Source organism: Aquarana catesbeiana, linkage group LG10 (genome assembly GCF_042186555.1).
Source record: "Aquarana catesbeiana isolate 2022-GZ linkage group LG10, ASM4218655v1, whole genome shotgun sequence".
NCBI lineage: Eukaryota > Metazoa > Chordata > Amphibia > Anura > Ranidae > Aquarana > Aquarana catesbeiana.
Genome location: NC_133333.1, coordinates 52,404,178 through 52,414,278, shown reverse-complemented (window position 1 = coordinate 52,414,278; position 10,101 = coordinate 52,404,178).

Here is a 10,101-nt window from a genome sequence, read left to right as displayed (position 1 = left end):
CGTGTTCTGGGCCTGAAACCAAAGATAACCAGCGAACTGGTATTTTATTTTTTTAGATAGAGCTGTACAATATGGCTCTTTATGAAGGGAATGTATACCGAATTGTCAATTTGGTTCTAAAATAAATTCATAAATAGATATTTGTTAAGAGTTTTTAATATTTAATGAACATGTTTTTTTAAATACAAACATGTATACAAGATATTTACAGATATTTAAAGAGTAATTCCTCTTTAATTTGAAAAATCTACTACAGAAGACTAAAAAAATAATACCCAAAACATGAGCATGTAGACGGTAATTTTAAGTTGCAATTAACACTCAAATAAAAAAGGAAATATTTTATTGATACAGATAAAAATAACATATAGAGCAGGGGTGTCCAACCTTTTGATCTTCCTGTTTCACATTGGAAGAAGAGGAATTGTCTTGGTAATATTTTTTATTATAAAAGTAAAAGGGGGTAACATAAAACGAGTGCAATATTTGACACTGTTTTTGATAAACTACCGCACCAATATTTGGTTTGATGGATATATTAGCAATGAATTCTCAAGGTGCTCATCATTTGATACTAATTTTGCCCTTCATGTGCTACATCATTAAAAATAGTTGCTCACAAATATCGGTGCTGCCGAAAAGTGATGACATTGGTGTTGTGAAGAGTGGGATATTTTTCTTTGAGGGGATAAAACTTATAAAGGTCCAGTAAAAGGTCTGTCAAGTTTTTTTGCTAAGTGCTAAGTGTGACAAAGTTTTACCAAAAATCCCCCCCCCCCCCCCGATTTTGTGGTGGGCTGCATGTTGCCCATGGGCCACAGATTGGATGCCCCCTGATATAAAATATCCATTAAAAAGCAATAGATACAGCACATGTACAAGCTAAACTTGTGATGTAATCTTACACATATTCCCATATACATACAGGTATCTTATTATCACCACTATTCTGTTGCATTGCCAAATATTCAAACTCTTCTAAAATGACAGTAAATGTACTGTTCTGTCCATTAGCCATATAATACAGTGGGAAAAAGAATACCTTCGTGACATGTTTTATACAATTATGCTTGCTTGGGAGGTATGGGATGAATACAGAAGTAATAGACTAGAGGCCTGAAAGAAGAAATGCTGTAGTCGCAAGCTAAAACGAAATCCTCCCCAGGGCAGAGAAGTAGGGGTCATATGGGATATGTAATCATTGCAATCTAGGAACACCTTACACACCGTCATGTGCAAAAAGAAAATCATTTATAAGTCAATTAATTTTTTCTGGATACTCACATCAAGAGAACAATCATGTCCTGGATGCCAGACTCAGGAGAACCATTCCCCACAGCTGTAACCAAAGACAAAACTTTTGTATTAATAAAAGATAACTTTTAAGCTTTCTGCAGCCAAATATGATTTTAGAAGTCAAACTATTCAAACATAGCTTCCTTGTATGGTGCAAATTGGTATACTTTCGGAGTATACTGCTCCCCCATATTCAAGCACTGGGATTGATAATGTGATTATAGCAGACAGACCTTACCCTGAGCACTCAAGAAGTTAGATGTGTGAGCTTCAATACTCAGTCATTTCATTAGAAAGAAGTGTGCAAGAACATTTAGTAAAATGCTTGGTATGTATGTAGCTGACCAGGGGAGGATTTTTCTTCCCTTCAGCAAAGGTGGAGATTAACTTTGAAGCTGAACTCACAGCAGATATTAAAGACACAAATGAATTTAGTTTCGTAAACATTAATAAATCCCTTATTTTTTGTAAGAGTAAGCTCACCTTTTCATGAAAAATAAAAAAATGAACTAATTCCAAATATCCTGCCTACCCCTCCAGACCCAGCTGCACATAGCGAACGTGATGCCCTATCTTGCCGGTGTAGTGGTCCATATACCATATCACCATACAATGCAATACACAGCCCCAGAGAGTGTAGCCATCACAATCCTCGAAATAGCAAATGCTCTTTGGTCAGCGTGACCAAATAAATATGGTGATCAATGAGAAGCTCTTCTGTCTTTTGGGCATCTTACTGAAAGAAGAAGCCCTAGATGTGCTTCTCATTGGTTGCACTAACAAATGAGCACTTGACATTGTGAGCTTTATGGTGGATACTCACTCCGGGGTTGCAAGCTTACCCCTTGAGGGCCAGTTCACACTAGGAATCACATGCAGTTTAGTGCACTCAAATCACACCACACATCACCAAAAGTAGTGATTGCACTACTTTTGGAAAAGCACTGCAACTGGATTGCATTGTACTTCTGTACCATGCAACCAGAAGCAGACAAACGCACTGCGTTTTCGACCTATGTTTGGGGTGTCGTTAACCCAACATTGACACCCAATGCAGATCACAACTGCAGTGCATTTTAAAAGCAGTGTAGGAAACATGCATGTATCCTGGGTTTCCAGAACCATGTTCTGGTGTAAATGGGGCCTTAAATGCAAACAGTATAAGTAACATAGGGGTCAATTCACTAAGCCAGGGATATGCAATTAGCGGACCTCCATCTGTTGCAGAACTACAAGTCCCATGAGGCACAGCAAGACTGACAGCCACAAGCATGACACCCAGAGGCAGAGGGATGATGGGACTTGTAGTTTTGTAACAGCTGGAGGTCCGCTAATTGCATATCCTGCACTAAGCGATAAATACTGCATGCATTTTTGGGTTAAAATAACTCATGCAGAACTTATCTCAAAAGTAGTCAATTCACAAAAAAACTTGGTATTTACCAAATGCGTTAAATATTTATGTTTTGCGATATATATCACTTAAATTTAGCGTTATTTTCAGCGCTGTTTTTTCACAATTTTTTTTACACTGCACCAGAGAAAGATAGTTCTGTAAATAATGCACACAAATATTAGAAACTGTGAAACCTTTCTAGCACACTTTCATTCACAGAATGATCTCCCTCTGGTGACATGTTACAATTTATTTTCATTCCTGAGCTCAGGGCAGAACATTTCCACACTGTACACCTGTACATTGTACACCTTTAACCTACTGGCCAGTCCATAGTTCCCCTCATTGTTATTTTGTACATTGCTAAAATACCGATTGTCAGGTGATAAATAAGGAATGTGCATGTTCTTTAGTGAATTGACTTTAACCACTTGACCTTTGGAGGATTAACCCCCGTTCATGACCAGGCCACTTTTTTGCAATACGGCACTGCGTTACTTTTTAAAAATTTTATTTACATTTTTATCAAAGTTTTTTACAATTATAAAACAAACCAACATTACACCAAGACAACGAAGCAAGAAATAACTCTACAAAGTATACATTCTAAATAGCAATCTCAACCTCCAAAGTATTAACATAGAGAACGAAAAAATATATTCGCTTTTAACAAGAAAAGAAAAAAAAATTATATTTTTATAAAAAGCCCCCACCACCATCCTAAGCCACCCTTATCAACCCTCCTGTACAGTTAAGATTGTTGTATCCAGCAGGTATTTACATGTCCACTGCCACGTTGATCATTTTATAATATTCTAGGGGGGGGACCAAAAGAAATGGCGCCAGTCCTGGGCCGATAACCACGTTCACCACAGCTTAACTAATTTATCCGTACCCCTATTGCGATAAACCTGTTGTTCTATCAAAATTGTATAATTTACTTGAAAGCACCGTTCCTCAAATAATGGTAAACTGGGGGACAACCATTTTATAGCAATTAACTTGTGAGCTATAAACAATAATCTACCAATTGGTATTAGATTCTCCTTGGGGAATAGCTCTTCATTAAGATAACCCAATACGCAAATCTTAGGGTCCAGTTTAATATGGGTACGGTAGGCTCCATTAATTGTGGTCACCACCTCTCACCAGTATCTGACCAGTGTGGGGCACTTCCACAACATATGGAGCAGGTCAGCCAGAGATTGCTTACACTGTGGGCAATCCAGGGTTTCCCTCCGCCTCCACTTATATAGCTTTACTGAAGTCCTATATGACCTATATATAATAAACAGTTGGGATAGGCATTGTGCAGATGATAAGGATACAAATGGGACCCTCTTCAAAATATTTTGCCAGTCCTCCTCTTGTAACAGATCAGCTGAGGAGCTGATCTGTGTCTTACTGGTTGCATACGTTTTTTTTACCTTTACCTTTTGCTGCTCTAGGTCTGTTGGCACCTATGGTTCCACAAGCTTGTGCTTTGCTCTAGCTGCACTGACTTTCAGCTATGGGTGTCGCCGGCTTCACCAAATGGTTAATATACCTTCCTTCCTGCTACTTCCTGGCCAGCCTCCCATGTGTCTCCCTATTTAAATTCCACTCAGACCAGTTTCTGGTTGCTTGAGCAACACTTGTTCCCGAGCCCCTTCTGTGCAACCTTTCCTAACCTGACTTCACGTGGACTGATCTCTTGTGTACCGACTCGGCTAGTTCTCCTGATTACATTTGTCTGCTGCCCACCCTGACTGACACCAGTGGCATCATGACACCTCTGATATTACCCCCAGATCTGTCTCCCAACCCTTTCTACCTAGGCTATCTAAAATATCTTGGTAGTTCGTCATAAGTTGGCTATATAATAATGAAATAGGGCCTTTTTTCTCTATAGTCACTGCCAATGAGGGTAAAAGTGTCATCAGTCTTTTATTCACCCCGGCACGTTTAGACTGTGACTGGTCCGCATGTCATAGTTGTAGATATTTATAAAAATTATTACGAGGCAATTGATAAGACTCCTGTAAATCCTGAAAGGACCGCAGGACATTTTGAGAATAAAGCCATGCAATATATTGTAGCCCTTGAGAGCGCAAGCACCCAAACCCCTCCAGTTTGCAAAGTTTTTCTTAATACCTATTCCCCCATAGTTGTGAAAATTCTGACACCCCTTCATATTTCATTATACGTCTCATTTCCTGCCATACTTTATTCATAAGTACCAGTGTTGGGCTATAATGGGCATATGCAAAAGTTCCTGATTCTAACTGGGCCGTAAGATTCTAACAAGAGCAATGGCTCAAAAGCACAGCCTGTATGGGACCTCTCCAATTTATCGCCCCCCACCCAGCGAAATGCTGAACTTGGGAAGCTATGAAGTAATGTCTCGGCTGCAGCACCGCTAATCCTTCCCCCCTTCCTTAGCACGCTTTTTACTTTCCATAATAACTTGCGAAATAAAGAGTCTATCTTTTTAAAACCATTTAAGAGGAATCCATATAGGTGAATTATCTAGAATATATAATAATTGAGGGGCCCAAATCATTTTTATAGGATTTGCTTGGCCCACCACTGATAAAGGTAGCTTAGTCCAAGCTAGACTCTTTTGTTTAAATTTATCAAGAATGGGAGTCAAATTATCTCGTAAATAGTCTTCCGTCCTTGGATGTATCCATATTCCCAAGTATTTAAAGGATGACATGACTTTAATTTGCTGAGCTTCTCTTGGTACAGACAAGTTAGAATCATCTAAAGGAAATAGGACAGATTTGTCCTAGTTAATGACAAAGCCTGAAAATAAGCCAAAGTTTTTTTATAAGCGTCATTAAGGAGATTTGTCTCCAAGAAACAGCAAGGCGTCGTCCACGTATAGGGAGATTTTTTCATTACTTACTTCTCTAATAAACCCACAGATAGCCTCAGACTGCCGAACAGCTAGCAGGTCAACAGCCAATGCAAACAGCAATGGGGACAGGGGACACCCCTGCCGAGTGCCCCTTGATAATGGGAAGAATTCTGACACTAAACCATTCATTTGCATACAGGCCCTTGGGGCAGAATATAATAGCTTGACCCAATGTATAAATCTATCTCCCAGGCCAAACCTGTCCAGAACCTCCCACAAGTATGTCCACTCGACACTGTCGAATGCCTTCATAGCGTTGAGTGACAAGATGGCTCTCTTTCCTGTGTTATCTGATGGCAACTGCATATTTAGAAAAAGTCTCCTCAAATGAATCGCTGTAGAGCTAGTACTGTGTTACTTTAACTGACACTTGCACGATTGTGCAACACTGTACCCAAATAAAATATATGTCCTTTCCCACAAATAGAGCTTTTTTTTTTAAAGAAAAACAAACAATCTTTTTTACTTTTTGCTATAAAACATATCCAATAAAAACATTTAAAAAAATCTAATTTCTTCATCAATTTGGGGCAATATGTATCCTGCTACAAGTTTTTGGTAAATGTATATATGGGAAGGCCAGTATGGTGGCCTGAAATTATGGTAGGAGCCCTGGGGTATTTAAGCAGACCACCCACACTGGTCTTTGTCGGTTCCAGTGCACGGTATTACATCACCAGGCCAACTCTGCCAGCTCACTGCGTATTTGTGAGTCTGTGTTTTCGAATTCCAGGGTGTCGCAGTTCCCCGTTCGTAAGTTTTTGTTGATCGTTCTATGCTCGCTGATGCAGGTAGGATTCGTTATTACCCTTCCTACAAACGAACCGTTGGTTATCATGTTCCCTGTTTGTAGACTGTCATCACCACATGTCTTAAGTCCCTTGCTTTATTTTCACCGCTTCGTAGAAATTTTACCATATCATTTGCATGTATTCGTACCTAGTAGGTTTTTCAAGAGCCACTACCACCCATTCGTAAAGATTTTGTACCTCATTCGAGTTCAGTCGCATCTGAGATGTAACGACTCATGTCAGCCCACTGCTCAGGACCATTCGTATCAAGACGCCTCGGCAGCACGAACGATACGAATCCATGAAACTCACTCACAATACAGCGACTTCCGAATCAAGTTGCATAGGCGGTGTATGTCCCAAATCCTCTGCCCTACATACCACACCATTCACTGACCCTCCAGCCCGATCCTCGGCGCTACAAATCTCACCATTACTCACACTCCAGCCCAATCCGACTCTAGTCGCATCGGCGGTACAAACGCATCGGCACAATGATTCGGATCCTCGGCTCTACACACCACACCCTTCACACTCTCTTCAGCCCGATCCAAATCTAGTCGCATCGGCGGCACAAAGATAACAAATCCTCGGCTCTACACTCATCACCATTTACTCACTCTGCAGCCCGATCCGAATCTAGTCGCATTGGCGTGACATCACTGCGCCACAACAATTCGGAACCTCGGATTTACATTACTCTTATCAAGCATAAACATACACATCTCACTTCATCTGTTTGTAAGTTGTTTCGGTCGGTCATTCCTACATGCTCAAATTCCGCTATCTTTGTTTTTGCCTTCCTGATAAGGCTAATTACTTGCAACTGTTACAAGCTGCAAGTGGCTCAAATCGGCCACTCTTCGTCTCCAGTGGCAAATCGACCATTCACTTATTCTCTGTCGCTTCCCTCTTTAGGTCAGTAGAGTTCCAGTTGGTCCATCCTGCACCAGGTTTGGACGGTATTCCCTTAGGTAAAAAAAAAAAGTGTGTTCACCTTCACCAGGGGGCCAGCCATACCCCAAACAGCTCTTTGCAACCCCCCTTTTTAATCAATTTCTTATGTCACCTTACTACAGGTTCTCGGTTGACCCAGTTCTCGACCCCAACCAGGACTTCATAAGCTATAGAGTCAGGTGCATAGTTCAAGGGACCCTCCCTTGCATTTTCCTTAAAGCACTCTTTCACCACATATTTTACTTCACATACATGATTTGAGTTGCTCCTGAGGCGTTAGTAACTGTCACATACTTCTGTGCACTTCACTTTGTTTTCGAAGCAAGATCCTTCACCATACAAACAAGGTCGCTCAACGTCAAGCTTGCTGGCAGTACAAGCATTAGCAGGCCAAACATACGTCAATAAGCTACAGATCGCAACATTCCTACTTAGAATACCAGACTGCAGGTCCCGCCCCAGTACGCCCTGGGGGCTCTGGTTCACAGGTTTGTTCCGAGCACAGAAGGGCACCCGAGCTATCGGTTACCTGGCCAGTCACCTCCTGGCTCACCTCGGTTGCCACGCATTCTTTTGAGTTTTCTAAATTTCCACTCAACAGCGTTTGTACGCAAACTGGCTTCTTCACTATGCCTGTCATTCCCTTTTCTGTCCTTCTCGTTTTTCTCCTTCTTTTCCATCTTACTTACCAGACACATCTGTCCCCTCCTACCTTTACAACTTATCTTAACATATGCATTTCCCTTCCTTGTCTTTTAGCTGAAGCCATGTCGCAGGCTGACAGTGAAGACTTCGCCTCCGCCCCACCATCACCCTCTGCAGGTTGAGGAAGCGGCGGCACTCAGTCTCCCAGAGATTGGACCATTGCCAAGCTCACAGCTGAGTCGCGGCGCAGGGGTATTTCTTACCCTGCCACAACTAGGAAAGCCGAGCTTTTTAGGCTGCTATTCCCACCGCCAGCGGCAGCCCTACCAGGCACCCAGGCATCACTGCAGTCTATATCCTCAGCTCCACTCCTTGGTGATCACACTGTCCACAGCAGTCACCGACATCCAGGCCAGAGTGGGAGCCTTGGAGGTACGCCCAGCTGCGCCCCTACCAGACCCGGTCACCATCGCCATCCCTATGCCTTCACCCACAGGTACGCCCGACATCTGCACGACTGTCTTCCCTATGCACCTCGTCCCAGCTGGCATCAGAAAGGACATCTTGGATGGCAAGGACGTAAACCTAGCATCCCTCCTCATATCAGTTCACGACATGGCTGAACAAATCATATTCCTGGGGGGACATCTCAGTCGTCCTGAAGGCTAAAGACCCTAGGCTTAACCACAAGCTCACTGTCACAGAGTTTGTGCTAGCCTTTAGGATGGTCAGAGACATTCTTTGCAGGACCAACCCCAACAGGAGGGAAGAAATGGACCTGTATCTGCATGCAGTAGTGGATTTGGGTCACAAGTACAGGGGGTTTTCATTCTATGACTACCACCGGTCATTCTCAGCTAAGGCAGCAGCTAGACTTTCTCAGTTCCAGGTTACTACCAACTGGAGCACCATTGACACTATTCTGCCGCCACTTCGCCGGCCTAAGCTTCCCACTCTGCGCTAACTGCCAGTCTTCCACCCATACGGCAAACTGGTGCTCCGAGGTAGGTGGCAGATGCCTCCTCAGCTATCCCTCCACCTCTAGTACCGCTCAAAACTTGCCGGCATTCACACAGCTATCCCAGGTGGACAAGTTAGGATGACCAATCCGGGCAGTGGATCTATCTGCAATCATTTCAGTTTTGGGACTTGCAGCTACGCTCACTGTAAGCTCTTTCATATTTGCCTTGCATGCCATAAAGCACATACCAAAGTCTCATGTGGCTACAAGTACCTAAATTCCTCATGACTAGGCCACGTGTACGTCGGGTGGCTCGGGTTCTACCTATCCTCACACCCGTCTCCCTCCCTGGCCGCCTTCCTCGTGCAGGGGTTCACCTCAGGATTCCACACCGGCCTCATCACGCTTCCCCACATGACCCACGAATGCAAGAACCTACTCTCAGCCACCACCGAGTCAGCCATCAGCACTTTGTTGCAAACTGAACTAGACCAGGGGTACAAGATTGGCCCTTTTTCCAAGTCACCTTTCACTGTCTGGAGAGTAAGCCCTATTGGACTTGTCAAGGGCAAGTTTTCCAATAAACTACTGTATATTTAGTGTATGATTTGTCCGCGCCTCATTGTTCTCACATCCCAAGTTTGAACTCCCTAATACCCTCAGAGGAATTTTTCCTTAAGTACTCATCAGTTGGCCTAGCTATTCAAGCTATCATTTGCATAGGAGCAGGTGCTTGGCTGTCCAAAGCGGACATTTCGGGCGCTTTCAAGTTACTGCTCATCGAGCCATACTTCTGGCGGTGGCATGGAATCAAGTGGAAAGGCTTGTACTATTTCGCTACCAAGTGGTCATTAGGCTCTAAAAGCAGCCCGTGGCTGTTTGATACGTTTGCCCAGTCCCATTCCTGGATCGCATCACGCATGTTGTCAGAAAGTGATTCACTATCTTGATGACTTCCTGCTCATCGAAAGACCCGGTGAGCCCCCAGTAGATTTAGAGAGGTATTTAATAATCTTAATGTGCCCATAGCAGAAAAAAAAGTGGAAGGCCCGGCATAGTCCATCACCTTCTTGAGTGTCATGCTCGACACACGCTCTATGCAGGCCAGCCTGCCTCGCGACAAGTTGACCCGCATCAGGTCGGTCGTTCACAC